The sequence below is a fragment of the Diabrotica undecimpunctata genome, chromosome 7, assembly GCF_040954645.1.
Source record: "Diabrotica undecimpunctata isolate CICGRU chromosome 7, icDiaUnde3, whole genome shotgun sequence".
Classification (NCBI taxonomy): domain Eukaryota; kingdom Metazoa; phylum Arthropoda; class Insecta; order Coleoptera; family Chrysomelidae; genus Diabrotica; species Diabrotica undecimpunctata.
This window is the reverse complement of record NC_092809.1, coordinates 159,996,510-160,016,789: the sequence shown is the minus strand read 5'-3', so window position 1 is coordinate 160,016,789 and position 20,280 is coordinate 159,996,510. Positions and strand designations below refer to the sequence as shown.

General features: G+C 30.6%; 1 protein-coding gene across 2 annotated transcripts in view; it reads left to right on the top strand.

Moving 5' to 3' along the window:
- cysu (peroxidase homolog) overlaps positions 1–20,280 on the top strand; it is a 79,257-nt gene that overhangs the window by 946 nt on the left and 58,031 nt on the right. The window lies entirely within an intron of this gene.

Below are 20,280 nucleotides of genomic sequence, written 5' to 3'. Positions count from 1 at the left end.
TTAAGGATTGATTGTATAGAATCTGGGCCACGTGATTAAATTAGAAAGAGACAATCAAATAACAGATTTAAACAGGAGAATAAGACTAACACGGACAGCTTATGGAAAACTGAGAAGATTTTAGATCAGATATACCCATATGCTTGATAAGGAAGGTCTTTAATCAATTATATCCCCAGTTCTAACCGTTAGAACTGCGACTATATCAAATATACTGCCAGTTCTAACGTATGGACTCGGAACATTTACTCTTACTAGAAAAGTAATCAATAAGATGAAAGTAGCACAGAGAGCAATGGAAAGGTCAATGTTGAATATATCCCTCAGAGACAGAGATTCAAATCAAATAGTTAGGAGCAAAACTGGTGTTTCGGACGCAATTAAAATAATTATACCGCTGAAATGGAACTGACTGGGCAGGACATGTTGCCAGAGTCAGAGATGGAGGAAGGACAAAGAAAATTTCACAGTGGAGACCTAGACACGATGTTTATCGTAATTGAGGACGTCCTCCAACAAGGTAGCAGGACATTAAGCGCATCTATCACAACTAAAGATCTCTGTCTCTGGTCATTTCTTTTACGTCATGCATAGGTCTTTTGCATATTCCTATAATTTGATCAATCATCCATCTTGTTGGGGATCTTCCTCATGATCTTCAGACTTCTACCTTTCCTTGGATAATAAGTCTTTCCTTGTTTTCTGTATCTGCTCTCATAAAATATCCAATGTATTTTTTAATTGTTGAAGATGAACTTTTCCGGATAGCAGTTTGCTGGCCTTGAACTCATTTAAAATTAAATTATTTGTCATGTGGTCAGTCCACGAAATTACTAACATTCTTCTCCAACTCAACATTTCAATGGCGTCTATCTTTCTTTCTTCCACTTCTCGTAGGGTCCAATATTGAGATCCGTATTCAGAATATTAAGCAGTTGATTAACCTCATTTTAGAGTTCGTGAAATTTGAGAGTCTTTCCATATCTTGGCCATCTTTTCTACAGCGAAATTTGTTAGATCGCATCTACCAGATCAATCGTGGTTATGATTAGATGATTGTTATGTAGTCTATCCACTATCAGGATCTTTGTCTTTGATATGTTTAACTGATCAATTAACTTTTCTTGACTATTTGTAAGAAGAGCTGTGTCATCTGTAATACGTAGACTGTTATTTTTTGGTCATTTATTGAGATTATACATGGTGTCCGTCTACAATTACACAGGCCATTAATGTTGCTACGAAATCAATAAAAAAACGTAGTTATCTTTTAAACTACCTCCTATAACATTACAAAAATGTGCTATGGTTAATATGAATGATGGTGATATATTAAGAATTGATTTTAGCAACGTAAATATGACTTTAAAAATATTTTGAAGATCAAGAATAAACTCTTTCGTAAACGTTGACGATAGTTTAATGGTAATTTCGGAAACGGAGCTGAGGCTTTGTCTTGCTAAGACACCAAACTTGTTTTTTAGGGCAGGAACAATTCTATTTCTAAGAAGCGTGTCATAATGATCGCTTGTTCAATTTTTCCTCTTCACAGTCTCACACTCTTTGTAAAAGTTCATAAAATTTATCAACTCGTGCTTTGCTAAATCCTGCAGTCCTTACCATTAATGTTTTCGCCGGCTGTCGTCTTGACATGAAGCCATAATACCACTTTTTGCTTGCCATACGTTTATCTGTGTTGAAATTGTGTTTCAAATTGTTTCTTATTGCCAATTCAACTGTCAGTTTGAGGACGTCTCGTATGCCCATCCCGAAAATCAAAATATGTTTAGCCAATTCTGCTTCAACTTCTTCGTTAAATACAGTGAGCCTGCCCATTTTTTTAATTGCATTATTTACCCGTTTGTTTTTCTCTTCGAGATGTCTTTTTAGTGTAGCTTTAGGTACTTCAAACAAACTTGCACATTCATTAAGAACCATTACGAAAAGCGAAAATGGTACTATTTAAATCTTCTGTGCTCCACATGCCGTATTTGCCACGTGACGACATTCTGACTTTAAAAATAAATCTATCAAGAACTAAATGGGACTGGTTTAATTTACAATACTGTTGGCTAAATTGGACCGGTCCAATTTATAAGTCAATTGCTGGTCCAATTTAGGAAACCTTGTTCTAAAGCTAAACAATATCAAATTTCACCCAGAACGGGTTCTACCAATTTGGAGGTTACATAAAATAATTCCTAAGCTATGGCATCTTTAATGAATCTTGAGAAATAAGGATATTATTAATTTTGTGATTACTTGCTTGAACGGTAAGCAGTAGTATCTTTTTATCGGAAGTTAAATAATCACGAAAACATTAATATTTCCTCAACCGTTGTTTACAGCTACACACGTGTTGAAACAATAGGTTTCGGGATGTAGTTCTAGTTGGTTCTGGTCTAATCTGCAAAGGTCCAATTTAGAAGCCGGTCCAATATAGCCGACCCCACCCTATAGAAAAGGTTATTGCGAGTGAAGTTGAAGTAAGTTGCCTTCCATCGATAACCTATTTTGTTTTTTGTTTTCTTGTTTTGCGAGATATATGTCTATAGTTCATTATTTTAAACGCTTTCAAAATTTACATATTTATGTTGGTTACCTCATTTTTGGTGTCCATATTTTCTTCGTTTTTTGCTACTTTGTCTAGATATTCGTATTTTTTGATCCGATTAAGGATTAATTTGATTTGTTATCTATCACATTGATCTACCTAGATCTACCTAGTTTTAAATTTACATTGCGTGATCTGTGTAGAGAAGGACATTTCCTTTTAAAATGTATTTTAAAATTGAATTAAGGTTTTCATTAAATTTTAAGATAAACAATTAAGACGTTTTTTCTGTCAATTTAATGAGATCGTTAAATATTGTAATTAGATATTTGATTAAGTTTCATAAATAATTAATTATTATAATTTATAATGTCGTGATAAATTTATTATCCACTATGAATATTATTGAAATCAATCTAAAATGCATCACTAATATGATTTACCATTAATACTTTTTACTGAATTAAACAACGATGAGATACATTGATTAAAAATTATAAACTATGTGTATTTGAAAACACAAAGTAAATAGTTTTCTCTTGATCTTTTCACAGTTCTATTCTTTTTGATTTAATATATGGTCAAATAATAATCTTCATGTTCCTTTTTGAATTTCTTTCCTTTATAAAACAATATATTAACATTCGGTCATTCATTGTTCCTTCATCATATTTACTGTTTTTTTGCTATCAATGTCTTGTACCAATCTTTATTTTCCTTAAGTACATTGTAATATTCTCCCTTTACATCAATACTTTTTTCTTTGGTTTTGTATATATACACATTATACTTATTTTTGGTAATTTCTCTTATTCGGGAATAGCACATTATATCTGCTATTGGCCTAAATTCAAATATTGCCCAGATTTAATTATTTTGTATTAAATATAATCTTTAAGTTTTGATGAATTTAAAGAAAATTAAGTGCATGATCGTGGCTAAATCGGTAGATGCAAACATCCAACTGTTTATTGAATGATGATTGTATGTAGTGCTATTTTGTAAGTAAATTATTATAAAATAACTTATAAATGCTTGTTGTTTACACAAGTTTAAAACAAATTAATAATAATAGTAATAGCAGATGTATAATGGGAGTAAAGTACATAATTCGTAAGATTTTTCGTGTACTCAAAATTTGATACATTTCGATACACCATAGTACATGCATAACTATATTTACTTTATAATTAATACTCGTTATTATAACAATTAATCCAGAAAAAGCATTTCTTAGTTTTAGCATTATGCAATGTGTCGATTTTAAAGTAGTATTGTGTGTACACTTTTATAACAGCAATCTTAAAAATCTCATGTCATTCGTGAGGAGAAATTATCAAAATTATATCATCTTAAGAAATCGTCTTTCTCTTATGTATCGGAGCATATCTTTACCAAATCAAGTTTCGGATATTGCATATTACAGAATTGTTCCTACTAAATTATGTTTCGTATCTCCATGTATTTCAAAAAAATATTTATTTCGTTTGAAAAAACGAATTACTGAAATATTGTGGAGCAGCAATAACAGAACAATAAACATTAATTAATAAAATTATAAAACAATATAAAATACCGGAAGAATGGAGAACGAGTGACCTAATTCTACTATTCAAAAAAGGAGATAAAAAATAGCCAGAAAACTACAGAGGTATAAACTTGTTAAATACTACGCTAAAACTTACAAATAAAATTTTACAAGTACTAATAAATCAGAGGATAAGTTTAGCAGATGAACAAAAGGGTTTTCGTAGTGAAAGATCGTGTACAGATGTAATATTCGTTATAAAGCTAATTACTGAGAAATCACTAGAGTATAATAGACCACCATTTCTGTGTCTGATTGACTTAAAGAAAGCGTTTGACAGACTAAGACTTAAAGATGTAATACATCTTCCGTATTATAGAAAAGTTCTTCTAAATATTATAAAAACTATCGAAAACATCAACAACAAAATGGAAGTCAGACTAGATGAATTTTGCAAGTTGACCTGTGAGAGTTAAAGCAATAATCAGTGCAATTCAAACCATGCTTAATGCATTTACATTACTTAGAACATGGAACATTCTTTCAAACACTTACAACTAATTTTTTCTAATGACTGAAGCTAAGGTCTACAATTTTCCAGTATCTTCACAACACCAAATAAAAAGTGCTGGTTTTAAAATAATATCGGTCCTTAATGGTAGTAAAAGAGGCATTGAAGCACATTTAATTAAACTGAGGTATATAAGATTTAAAACGGAAAGTGCAAAACAAAATTAATTTAAGCATGCTTCCTTTGACTAAATCTGCAGCTGCTCAGCACAGCTATAAAGTTTATTACAAAGTTCAGAAATGACATGGTAATGAATAGTGGGACCAAAGAGTGGGGCTGGGAACTGGAAAAACAGGATTAGAGCCAATACAAACTACGGATATGCTCTTGCCTGATAGTCTATTAAAGAAAATTAGTTTTATAAGAATATTTCAGCAATATTACTAATCTCGAAGAAAAAGATATTGGTACTGCTATTAATTTTAATGAAATTTATTAAGAATTACATGATGAAAATTTGGGAAGTATTTTTTTAACTTTAAGAAGAATATTTTAATGAATTTATTGAAAATTGTTCCTGACCACAGCGCAATTTCAATTTTTTTTTTTTATTTAGATTGCAAAATTGTTATACAAAATCTGTCGAACTTATTGAAATTTGCCGAAATGTTTTATTGTACTATATAGATTTTCTAAGCGAATTATGAACATCCTAACATCCTGAGTGGTTGAAAAACAAAAACCAATAACGTTGAATAAGAAAAAGCTTATTTTTCATCTTTTTTCATTGTAAAGCATTTTAGTCAGTTGCATTTTATAGAAAATTTAATTATCGGTATTTTATTTTATTACGACTTTGTTCCAAAATAAATCGTTTTACGGTTTTAAACAAGGAAAGTTGAAGAAAAAAACGATGATTTTAATAATTTTTAAATATTTTCATTTTTCCATTAATATTCCCGACGAAGGCGAAGAAAAGTCAATTATTATTACTGAATTTATCACCTAATTATTTCTGTAAAAATCCGAATGCCACCTCTCACATACAAATGTAGACATTTTTTTATAGATTCGACCTGGTCTATATTCATTTCGTCCAAATTTAAATGAAGTCGCTCCATTGTAAAATACAGTATTTTAACGCACTTATTAAACAAGAACTGTATACTGTGAATGAAATTAGAAGTAACTACCAATATTTATTAAAGTATAAAAATTCTTCCCTTTCCTGTAAATAAATTTATAAAAGTTTTGTTAAACCGGTTAACATTATTATCTTATAGTGAAGGTTAAGAACAGTTTTTAGAGCAGAAATAAAACACACTAGAGAATTTAAAAATACTTGACGAAACAATGTTAATAACAGTCTTTGAATAAGAAGGAAAATCTACAAGAAATCTTAAGGAAACTTGCATCAATATTAAGAAACATAAAAATTATCTACGCATAGTACAAGAAATTAATAAAAATCTGTTTATAATAGATACTCTGTTACATAATAAAATAGTAATGGCATTAATAATGTAGACTAGGATCTAAATTAAAATTAATTTTTCACTGGATTAAAACATTCTAATAATGTTATACAGATTAGCTGATTTTATAAATAGTATATCGATACGTGGTGCTCCCTTGCACCTTATAGTATAACCAGTATTTAAATTTTAAGTTGTAAATATTCAGCTATTGAGGAGTATTACAAATCTACTGGCAACGAAATTTTTTAATAAAAATATATAATTAAACGTCTTTTTTTGACTACTAAAAAGTATTATAATATATAGTAATATTATTTTTATCTTTATTTGCAGTCTCTTAACACTTATTTTAATTTATTTACAGTCCTTTAACACTAACACTAACACTAAAAACACACTTAATTTATAACATTTATTTACTTCACGCTGCAAATATATTTATTAGACTAACTCTTTACAATTGAATTTCTCTTATTTATATTGTACCGTTGTTCTGGAATTCTATGGGAGCGGAACATATCTATATAGATGGCGGCTCTATAGCGAGCGAGCTGACGTAACAGTATTCACTAGATTTTACCATTTTGTGATAAATAGACTTTTGTCAGATGCCCGTAAATACACACATCCACTCGCACGCACACACACGCACATACGCACGCGCAAAAACACACAGACACACACACACACATACACACACACACACACACACACACACACACACACACACACACACACAAACACACACACATACATACATATATACATATACACACCGATTTGAAAAACGGGGTCGGTTCTGCCGTCCATAATTGTTCCACCTCATACCAATATTGTACCACCTATTTATATGTAGACTTCCTAGACAGGCCTCAAACATCTTACATTTTCCGATTGTGTCTATATTCTTATCGGTCGAAAATCTGGATGAAATCGATATAAACATACCAAAATAAACTTATTATTACTTGATATTTAAAACAAAAAAATTAATAGACAGTGGTTATTAACGGTAAATTCTGACGGTAAGATGTAAGATGGTAAAATATGATAATGTTGTATCCATCATACTCCAAAGAACAAAGAACTAGATGGTGCGACAGAAAAAAATCTCTGTTAATCCTAGTAAATTAGTACTAAACTTTCACAATGAGACAAAATCTAGATAACATCTGGATGGCCGCTTTGTATGGGAAACGGTCAAAGAAGCGAATGCGGTCAAATATCTAAGAGTAATACTAGATTAAGCAGATAGTAGTGTCTTACATGGAATTTCCATTTGGAAGAATAATCAACAAAATAAAGCTTTTCCTTTAGACCCCAACGACTTCGTAGAAGTGTCGCCTAAGGCCAAAATAGACTTTGTTAAAAATAGACGACAAAATAGACCTCTTAAATCGAGTGAAAGGGAACAGCCACTTTAATTGAACCTTATCTTACCCAACCTAACGGCAAATTATTAATTCTTGAAGAGTTGAGAAATTGAATAGAAAGATACATTTTTTTTTCATTATTAATTTTTTAATTTCATTTTCTTTTTTTTTCACATTTAATTTTTTAATTTCAATGGCTGAAAACGAAATATAATATAAAAGCGATATCAGGACCCTTAAGAAAACGAAGAAAACTTATATAAACTATATTCAGATCATTCTTAAAAGTATAGTAGGAACGAATAAATCTAAAGTATTTGCAGACTAGATAATATAGTTACGTGCTAAGAAGAACAAGTCATTTCTGAAATAACGATATAATATACATGACATGTTCTCAAAAAATACCAGCCATGGGCCTAATTAATAAAAAAAGAAGATCAACGTGAGTCAGTTGTTCTCAGTATAGAGAGTTTCTGGATACCCTGTATTAGGACATAATTATAAAATCTAAAGAATTTGTTATGCAATAGTTTAAGATTTAATATTACCATTGTATACTTCCTTAACAGATGATATATTTTCTTCGTGATATATTTACAGTTATTACAACATGATTAGATATATTAATCATTGCTAATTATTATCGCATATGCAATGTTTTCTGTATTAACATCAGATATGCTAAGCTAATTTTAATACAAATATGAGATACAGCAATTATTTAGACATAAAAATTCCATCAGATTCTTAAACAAAGAGCAGATATTTCGCACTTTCATTTGCTGGTTCCTAATTTTCAGTTTGTTTTCGCACAATTAGTTGTAATTAAATAAATTAATATAAATGAGTTGAAAAAATCATACTGAATTAAAAAGTCTAAATTAAATAGTTATATATATATATATATTTGAATAGTGTATCTTCTACAAACCGAATGCATTTTAGAGAATATGGTAAAAAGATTTTGTACAGGAAGATCAATTTTTTTTAATTTATTAAAGGAATAATGCTTCTTATCCTATGATAAACGCATTTTATATTTAGCCTAAACTGCTGCTTTACTTTCCTTCCTAGGTATCCCCAGTAGTTTATCTTAGAATCTAATGACTATTGTTGCACACTTCACTATTGTGACTATGTTCTCTGTCTGAATTTAAACTGACATTTATATGTATATTTATCACTATCACACAAGCAAGTTCAAAAGGCTTAGTATGTTTGGCCTGCGGTCTAGGTCTGGATTATCTAGCAGTTCTATTACTTCTATATTTGTATGGTTATTTAGTCGCTTTCGTTGACCCTTGAAAATCTTCTTTATTTCTTCTTTAATTGTTACTATACGGATTTCCCGATGTAGGTATTTGTTGCTGATATATTAGTGAGCGTTGATTAGGTTCCTTAGAATTTGGTTTTAGAGTCTTTGAAGGCAAGCATAATTACTCTCAGTAGTACAGCCCTATATATGTAGACCATACGACCATACTAGTCTTGATTGTAAGTTGTGAGCTTCTATTTAATAACTAATATAATTTCTTGTATCTCAGATTTAGTTCTTCAGTTTTCTTCTTGGTTTGTTCCTGCCATTTTAATTTACTATCAAAATATAGTTCTAGTTATTTAACTGTTTGCTTGTACGGGACGATTCTATTGTTTAGTCTAACTGGGTGATTATTTATATTTTTGTAAGCGCAATTGAGAATATTTGAGGACAAAATATTAAGAAAGATATTTGAACCAACCCATTGTAGCGATGGTTGGTGAACAATAATAATAAACTGTGAACTGGATGAATTAATGCAAAGAGCAGATATCGTTAGATTTGTTACAAAGTCAGAAAGGCTAAATTTTCTTGGTCAATTAGAAAGAATGCCAGATAATTGAGCTGTAAAAATAATCCAGAGATAGAAACACCAAAGAAATAAAACAAGAGGAAGGCCTTGTTAAAGGTGGATAGACGATGTAGTAAAAAATGAACTACCAGATGACTAGATGAAAATCATGAACATTATGCAGTGGTGAATTAACGTATCCGACTGGGTAGAATAGAAGAACGTTGTTAATCAGTCCAAGACTCAGAAAGAGTTATAGCACTAGTAGAAGAAGAGGAATAAGGTGAACATACTAAATGGAAAGATATCTTTTGAGATTTATGAACAAGTGAAAAATACTTTGCTATGTCTAGGAAATTAGCTGAGCATATTTTATTTTCTTCTAGAGATATCTCTATAATATTTGTTATGCGGTGTATTTGGTCTATTGTTTTATTAAGTGAAATCCAGAGCCTTGTTGGGATTATTTTTCGTTACTTTAGTTACTTCTTTAGGGATAGTAGGCTTTATTATTTCTTGATTAGTATTGTAATTAATGATCCAAAAGAAATAAAATTAGTCTGGACAACGTATTTCCAAACTCTCCTAGGGATGCAAGAAATGAAGAGCAAATGGACATGTATCACATTGAGGAAGACACAGAGAATATAGAACCTCCGACGATGGAAAAGGTTAAACAAGCAATACTAGCACACAAGAATGACAAGGCTCCAGGTATTGACAACGTCCCCTCTGAGCTATATAAATTGGGTGGCGAAACCTAGTAAGACAAATGCATCTGCTGATGTGCTGATGAACAAGATTTGGAATAATGAAACGATCCCTAGCGACTGGAAAACCTAGATTATATGCCCAATCTATATAAAATGGGATAAACTGAAATGCGAAAATTATCGCGGTATAATTGCGGTGTCTAACTAGGGTGTCGTATTTTTTCTTTCTTTTCCTATATTTCCGCACACCCATCTCACATTGTGGTGCGAGAACGCTTGGGCTATATAAAGAATTCCAGGATTACAATGAAAACCAGCTCTCAAAATCCAACTCACTATAAATTAAATTGGCGTTTATATAAATCAAACTAAATAGTATAGTTTAATTACTAGCACGGTAGGGTGCGTTGATATACTTATATGGTATTGCTGAATAAATCCTATTCATTTGGCATAAATTAGCTGTTAAGATTAATATATCTAGAAACGGTATAATATTATGCTAATATGAGTTACAATTATCGATAGGTGGTCTTCTATTTCACAAGCCAGAATTGAGACATGTTAGATACTAAGAAAATATGTAACAAATATGCGGTATTTAAATATATTACAATAGATTTTTCATTTATTAGACCATGGGTCTATTGTTAAGGCTATAGTCATATTTAGGACGTTGATTCTGACATAAATAGTCGCAAAACAAGATACAGAGAGGGTGTCATTAATTATACCACGACTTTTAGAGATAAAAATAATTGGATTTGGCCTATTTTCAACCGTGTCCTGACCAATAAAACCAAAGTAGCGAAATATTTTTGAAATATTTAGAAATGGTCTCCAAATCTTTTCCTTTTAACTTTTTTCTTCTTCTTCTTCCCATTTATAAGCAATTCTGCTTGTTAATACCTCTATGGAAGGTTGTCACTTCGTCTTTTGCGCGGTCGTCTGATACTTCTTCTGCCGATTGGTGACTTATCTATTGCTATTTTGACGACACTGATCTCCTCCATTCTGCTTATGTGGTTATTGCAATCTTTTTTTCTATTTTATGTCAATTCATTTATACATTGTACGTTACATTTTCTTCACTTCAGTCTTCACTTTTCTTTCGATCTCTCAGCGTATTTCCTGTAATTCTTCTTAGTACCCCATCTATGCCGTTTCCAGTAGCCTTTTCATTGTGGCTGTGTCGGGTTTTGTTTCTGATTGTCATTATTGGTCTTACACAGTCTTTATAAATTGTTGACTTCATCTCAGTGTTAATGTGTCTGTTTTGCCATATAGTGTTATGAAGAGCATGGGACTCAATGAATCCCCTTGTCTTATTCCGCTGCTTATTTCTATATGTTCTTATAAGTACACGATCTTCCACTACGAAAACGCTGTTGTTAATTTGCTAAACTTATCATCTGATTTATTAGCACTTGTAAAATTTTAGTTGTAAGTTTTAGGGTACTATTTAACAAGTTTTTACCTCTGCAGTTTTCTGGCTGTTTTTTTGACCACCTCCACCACAGACATCCTATCTCATTATGTTTTACGATATCTGGTTCCTGGTCCTAAAGTCTAAAATAGCATCTGTTGGCCGTGAAAGTGTTGGTGTTAGTCATTTAGAAGATACAGCCAGTTTTTTAAAAGCAATATTACATTTTTATAAATATATTAAGTTAATTAATAACTATTCAAAATGACTGTCATTCCTATATGTAGACTCCACATCTTTTTAACAGTGAATACTAAATCTTTTGAAAAATCGAATGTTTCTGTTGACGTGCATTAGTAGCTTTTAAACTTCAGTTCCTTAATTGTTCTGCGCTAGTTATTTTCACAGAATAAATACAATCTTTTATAAATCCCAAAAAAAAATCTATTGGATTAAGATCTAAAGCAGTTTTAGGTCTCAGGAGCTCAAGGCTTAAAATATCCACTATCCTTCTCCACTTTTTCTGTCAATGCTGGTCATACTTCAAGTCGCAATACTGCTACAAAACCTTTCTTATAAAACGCTTAAATCGGCAACATTGCCTCGTACGAGATAAATTCTCCGATCCTCTTCGACACCTAGACACCTAGACAAAAAACGGGAAAACCATTTAGTAACACATAACAACGCATGTTCATGGGATATGAATCACCATCGTCGTTTTTTGTTTTCATTACGTATACCCGGTTCATTTCTTATAACATTAACTCGATAAAAATTCACTGACCTTTAACACTAACAGAATTGGAGACTTCTCTTATTCGGTTTTTTAATTCATCTAAATTTTAGGCTCTAGTCTCAGGATGATGGTAGATGATGCTTTTTAAATATCCCTAAAAAAGAAGTTTATGGGTTTAAGTTCTGGACATCGCGCAGACCACTTAATATCGCTTATTCCACCGATAACTCGATTTGGGAAAGTATTTTTTAAGTACTCTACTAAATAATTAGGTACTTGAGCGTTGTGAGATGAACAGCCGTCTTGATGGAACCAAACATTCTCCAGATTTACATCAGGAAGATTGAGCATAGCAGGAAGAACATGATTCTGTAACAAATCGAGGTATACTCTACTATTCAAGTTGCCCTCAATAAAAAAATGGACCTATTATGTGGTCTCCTAAAATGCCAGTCCAGACGTTAACTTTTTGAGGACGTTGAGTTCGGTAAACAACACCTCTCCCTTCTAAGGAAATAAGAAGATTCATTAGTAAAAAATTTTTTTTTTTAATAAAATTGGGTTTATCACTATAACTTAACAGATATAATTGCAACGTTCAAGGTCACTTCATCGATAAACGGAGGAGCCAATAATCAGTTGTATGCAAGCACCCAAAGCGTAAACATCCATATACTTAACATTGATCATAAATTTTAGTGCGGTTGCTACGTTGTCAGATAACTTCATAATTCGTGAAATAGTTATTGTTTGTTGAATTTTCATATTAAAAACTAAGAGGTTCTAAGAGAATCTATTTTTATAAGCTTATTTTCACAACCGTTGGAAACAATTTATTTTAACTAAATATCGCAATTCTCAATATGAAACAAATTTAGCTTTCTAATTTAATAGACCTCTATTCATTCAGTTAATTTTAATGATTATGACTAATAACTACAGCAAATAACATATTTTATCAATTACCTACAACATTTTAGCTTTGATATTAGTGCTCTGATAATAAATATAATTAAACTCATTACAGTAATAATGGAGTATTAATATTACAGTTCAATACCTCTAAAATAATATTCGATGAGGAAACACCGCATCAACCCACGTCTGTCGTGTCTGATCGTGTCAACCGTGCTTTTTCCATACTTTCGTTACAGTAACATTACTAACATCTAACTCTCTAGCAACGCTTCTACTAGAACCTGCTGAATCTACCTCAATTGTTGCACAAATTTGTGTATCCCGGTATTCTCTTTCCTCAACTTTTTCTGGTGACACTTCTTGAGCGTGGCATTTTCTGCAATTTTTGCGGCAATAACAATTCTTAAAAATTTTTAACAAAGTTATGAACTGACCGTACGCAAGGAATTGGTCTCCTCTCAAAAAGACACAGAAAATAAATCTACTACTGTTGTCCAAAATTATCACCACAAAACCATTTTATTAGATATTTGAACCTCTTCTGCGTGCGTAGAAACTGAAATGTTGTTTATAAAAATAAATCAAAAATCCACGCTCTTATTGCTTTAAACAACCACTGTATAATGACAAATAATTATTAGCGGCGGGGCAACGGAGGTTCGTGGAAAATCGACTGCGTGCAGTGTTGTCATTTATAGTGTGTACATCTAATTTAAAAGTTAACGTACTGTATTCTTTATATAATGATGTTTAATCTAACAGTTTTTTATTCCCATGCCTCAGTTTCTTTGTCTACAAACCTCTTATGAATTTCTTCTTTTTATATTTCATATATCGACATATTTTATATTTCTTTTTATTATTCTCACTTGGATCTTTCAGCATTTTTTATCTTGCCTGGTTTCTTTTATCCGTAGTCTTTGCATACTCCTCTACAAACCTATCTTTTCCTGTCTTATTTTTGTTCCATATGCTTCTAGATTGCTTCTCCCATAACTGCCTCAATTAATATTCGTTATGATGAAAGATGCTTAATATATAATGTTGCTAATTAATTGACCACCTTATTTAGAATTATAGTGCTTTTATGCATGCAGATCAATTGCAACATCATTGTTTTCGGTATCTTGATAGTTTCTTGTTAATCTACAGCGTTTTTCTTTTGGTTTATGGTAAACAACTCCAAATATTACTGAATTTAAAGTTATAGTTCTTCAGGTTTATGAGATTTCCGTTGTTTTATCTCACTAGAATACTCTAATCATCTTAACTTTTAACCAGCAAACTGAATAAACTGAGTAATTATTGCAATTAGAAAATGGAAAGTATATTAAATTTATGCATACATCGTGCCTTGCTGATATCATCTTAACTATTAAATAATTCTACAATTTACATAAGAAATTTAAATTCTTCTACTTGATTTGGCAAGTGCTTTGATCGAAACCGTAAATCAAAAGGTCTATTATGCTATTTCCTAAACGAAATTATTCCTCCAATGTTTAACGGCTTACATAAACCTGTTATGTCACTAGGTCAAGCGAAAAAGTATCTTCTGCAGATACTGTTTAAAAATGCGTGGTCATCAAAATGTGAAAGTATTTCGAAATCATACGCGCTTCCGCCAATGGAGCGATGGTACTATAAATTCGATATTTATATTCATCACAAGGCACAGATGTTCAGAAAATAACAGGAAGAAGAATTAAAGGTTAATACGTGTGAATGTGACTATACATTTTAAATTCTAGTCAATTCAAAAGGTATAAAAAAATAAAAACTATAAAATGACCAGAATTATTGAATAAAGGTAAATATTTTTTGTCTTTATTTTTCATTTTTAGATTTTTAAAATAAAATTTTTTTAATAATTAAATTTTTTAATTTGAAATCAACTCTAGGTCTGGACGCCATATCGTCCAAATTAATTGTTTTTTAAAATCTTAAATTGTGTTTAATTATTAGTTGTACGATTACTATTATGCATAAGTACTTATTGTTTTCCTAAGAAGAGTTTATTTATTTCACCACTTAACAAATCCAAATATTGTTTGTAGTAAGTTTAAAAAATGTATAGTAGGTATATAAAAAAGGAATATAAATCGTAACTTAGATATATCACAAACAAGAACACATATTAAACAGAAAAAGATTTATGGCAAAGTCACGGTAAGCAGTTCAGTGGATGTTCTGCAATGAGTCATATTCTTCTGAGCAGTAAAAACAATGTTTCAGAAGAAATTTTTTTATAACTTTTTCGAAACTATTACAGCATAGCTGTTTAATACTTTTTGGTAAAATATTGTAAGAGTTATAATTAAGGCAATTTTTATCTGAAATACGTAATCTAACGTGAAAAACAGACTGCTTTATTAAATGGACCCGTTTTCTGTGAATTTCAGTCAAAACTCGAAATATCAACAGAGTAGGTAGCGGCATAATTTTGAATTTAATAAAGAAAGGTCTAGATAACTAACCCCTGCTAAAATCCTGATAACTTTCTTTTGCATTCTAAAAATTTGAAGTGCATTTGTTGAATTGATCCATATGATTAATCCATAGTTTAGGTGAGAGTGAAATAAAGAAAAATATATCATTTTTAATGTTTCAAAGTTGACGACCCTTGCTAGTTGGCGAATTAGAAATAATGAACTTGATAGCTTTTTCTTTAGTTGTGAGATATGAGCCGACTAGTTCAGTCAATTATCTATGGATATTCCAAATAATTTAACAGTCTCTTTATTATCTGGATCAGTATGTAAATTACTTGGAGGTATAACCAAATTTTGCGTTTTATCAGAGTTAAGTTTTAGTTTGTTTGGAGCAAACCATGAGCTAGATTTAATAGAAACTTCCTCATGCGAATTGTACGGATTTGTACCGTGATATAAATTTATGTAAATCGTTGACATAAATAATAAACAAAAGAGGTTCTAAGACCGAACCTTGTGGGACTCCATTTTTTACGGACAGAAAATCGGAGAGATGACCTTTAGACACTACCGCCTGGTGTCTGCCATAGATAAGAAGTTATAAGCTTAAGGGGGATACCTTTGATTCCTCCATGTACCTCTTCATATCATCTTTTGGATGAAGGTACCTGTGCATGAAAATCATCTCCTAGTAATATTTTCTCTTTTTATTATTAACAAGCTTCGTAACTTTATTTGAAATTTTAACTTTTAGGACTTTGGAGACAAAATTATTAGATTTTCTAGGGGAGATCCGTAAATAGTCTACAGCCTACTGCTTAGAAAAATACTTTTTCTTGCTAATTGTTTGCACAGCATCTACAGCATAGATTAGAATTTATGAAAGAACATATCAAGTGAACATATTTATTAACGACAAAGATTCTTTCTCTATTTTATTTAAAGCCATTAAATTATCAAAAAAAGGTTTATTAAACACCTTATAAATATTATTTATAAGTCTCTGTCTTGGAGAAACCTACGAAAAGGGAGGTGTTAGGGTTTATAATGGAACATCATTATGAGCTTTTACAGAATTAAAAATTTTTGGAAATGAAACAAACAATAATATATTTGAGATACACTACATGCTTTTTAAGAGACCATGTTGTGACGCTTTGATTTAAAAAGTTGTGTTTACATATACTTAGATGTAATAAACGTAATAAAAGGATTATAAACAACTTTAACCTGTTTTAAGCTTTAAGATATTAATACTAAAATCAAAGACATAATTTTTAATTGCAGATAACAAATCTGAAAATTGGCTTATATAGAAATACTCTCTGAAAAATTGTTCGCAAATCAAGTAATGTCTATCAATAATATATAATTAAAAGATTTACATTTTTGATTTGATCTAGATATTGGTACATTGGCATACTTTTTATAATTATTCAAGAGCATGCCGACTAATATAGTCGTTGGATAACCATATATGTATTAAGAAATTTATTTTAAAATTTAATCTAGATTTTCGGGTTATTGCGCTCTACAAATTATATGTTACCTAAATACAATGAATAATATTAACTATAGATAGGTACATAGATTGAAAAATATTTAAAGCACACTTCTATAAGAAAAATTATGTTAAGCATGAAAAAAATTGCATACTGTTAAAACTGATCTTGACTTGTGATCTACCGAAGATTTACCGAATGAACAATAAAGAATAAACTCTTTCACTAGTATCACTTGCCATAATAGATTCTTCAAGTTCTCTTCTTGACTTTAGCAATGATTATTTGACTCGGTTAGAAAAATTACGGTGGACGAGACATCAAGACAACCAGTGAGTTGATATGTTCATCAAAGCTTTCGCTTATGTCGAATTAAATTGATAGCTGAGAGGCTATTCCAAGGGTTTAGTCGATTTCTGTATAGTTGACGTTTGGTTGTATGATCAGAAATTGTTGTAATAGCAGTATGATCTGAGTGATTAAGAAAAATAGATACCTAGCCAGTCTATCTGAGGTAAAACTGAATAAACATTAAGGAAATGTTAATCTTCATTTAATGTAAGCAATAATAAGCGTGAGGTCAGAAATACCCATAGAAGAGGACACTTCAAGTGAAGAAATTAATTGATCTATTGTAAAAAATAAGTCTAAAATTTAAGTATTATGGTTAGCTCTAAACCTTACAGGTTCAGTTATCAGTTGTATTAAATTTAAGTCCATGATAAAGTTTTTAAGCAAATTTTGGGAATTGATAGTATTAGTTTTGGAAATAATGGGCGAACTAATCTCTGAAAAATTAAAATCAAAAAAGTTATTGGTAATAAGTGGATAATTTCTATACCTAGTACGTCTATTGTTTTATTACGGAAAAAGTATTAGTAATTTCATTTGCTAAACAGATGCATACTCCTCCCTCTCGACGAATAGCTCTGTCTCTACGAGTATAGTAAAATTATCAATGTTTACAATAGCGTCGGAGATAGAAAAATTAAGCTACCTTTCGTATACATACTAAATTTCATTATCTTTGGACATCCGTTCACATATTTGATCATAAGGTCATTTTTCCACTATTTTTACGAGTTTCAAGCTCCGTACGAAGTTCCTTCCGAACGTGATACGCGGTCAGCGGCTTCATTGACAATGCTGTCAGCAAATTCTGTTGTTGTATTAGAGTCAAGTTGATTTAATTTATTGCTGAGTTCAGATAGTTTAATATCAAAATCCTTAATTTTCTTCATGTCTGCTTTAAACTCCACTAGTAGACTCTTGATTTCAGTAATATTCCCAATGTGTGAACTACTTGCATTGCAAAGTATACATAACCCACGTACTTTTGCCTTGTAATTAGATCATCGACCGACAGATTCGTGTAAAAGCAATGTGTATTGGTTTCTTACAGCCATTACACTAAAGCTCTCGATCGGAGGTATTACAAGAAGAAGAAGAAGATTGTAGAAGTGAAGTTAGCTTTGAAAAATTAAAGCAAAACGATGTATTTTTAACAACAGTTTTAAAATCAATTAAATTTAAATTTGTCGAAGTGTTGTAAAATATGACCGCTTCGATCGAAGTCTAACTAAACAAGAAACATTTATTTAAAATCCTTTATAAAAGGTATATAATTAAAACACCCAATCGGGCTACATCACAAAACGTTTTCTGAATCTATATTCCATCATCAGTGCATCTAAGTTCTACATGTTTTGGGCCACTAAATATTTGGGTAAAACCCATTAAATATTATTAATTTAAATTTAGGTTTCATTATTGGATTTTATATGTTACGATGTTAAAGTTACAAGTGAAATTAATAACATGGTAACGTAAGACTCTGCAGGAGGTTGCTGGTCCTGAGACAAAGTGATATACCGTTTATAAAGGATTTTAAATAAATTTTTTGTGATACATGGTATACAGCCAGCTACAGGGACTTAGTTTCCTTGTAAACAAAAATTTCTTATGTAGTTTTTTGTACACATTGAAACATAATTGCTACTGATATGATAAATTATTAAATTTAAGCAAAAACACTCTATACTAGCGAACTGCTTCCCAACTAAACTGCTTCGTACAGGCATCCGGTCGGTTGTAAAAGACAAGTGATCAAACGTCGTCGAATTTAAAGCGATCTACAACATACCGTGACTGCAATATATTTTTTAATTTTGTTTTATATATAATATACTTATTTTCAACCATTTTTTAGCTAAAAAGTCTTATTGAAATTTTACTAAAGCAATATGACGGTTAACAAAAAACTACCCAAATCAAGTGATAATATTCCAGATTTAGACAATAAAATGCGAAAAATGTTAATTGTTTTATGTAAAATATGTTATTTTTATATCATGTATCACTCATTTGTGGAATGAATGGCTGTTCAGGTGGTTATATGTGTTTAGAACGTACTATTTTCTTCAAGTACTTTATTAAAATTATTTTTTTTATTTTTTAGTTGACTAATCGATACAATTCTGAAAAATGTTTAGTTTCGTGTACAAATAAAGTATCTTAATCAAAGTCGATGATCTATACTTACTGATGCTCGTAATGTTTTGATATTTACATAAATTACGTAAACTTGCAAGCATACATTACCAATGGGCTAGTGATGCTAATGAACATAAAAGATCTTTTTAATTAATTGATGAATGTCATAAAAGCTACTTACTTTATCAATCATGTGAATATATATTACACTAAAAGTGTAATTCTCAAATCAGCGTTAACTATATTTTAGATAAAATTAATCTATTTAAAGTGTTATACAATTTTAAGACGAATCACCTTAATTAAATAATACCTAAACATATTCTTCAATTACGTAAGTAAGTTAACAAGAACTCGCACGATATTAGTTTTACGAATAAGAGAAATTAATATCGATGTAGTTTATGAGGTCAAATAATGCGTTTTATATTTCACAGGAACACCTATGTACATTACAATTACATACTATGTAAACATTTTTATGTAGACTAAACGAAGCAGTTGAACTCCTTGTTACAACATTTATTCCATACTTGGTTACACATAGAGTATTTACATGCTTGAGTAAGATCAGCGTGATTATTTTTACCTCCTACGAGTCTCAATAAAGGAGCTTTTGTTCTGTTGGAAATAAGGCAACAAATATTCATTAATATTGGTAACCAAATATGATCTGTGGGAACTTATTATTAGAATTTCCTTTTTATGATTTAATTAAAACTAATATTTATATATATATATATATATATATATATATATATATATATATATATATATATAT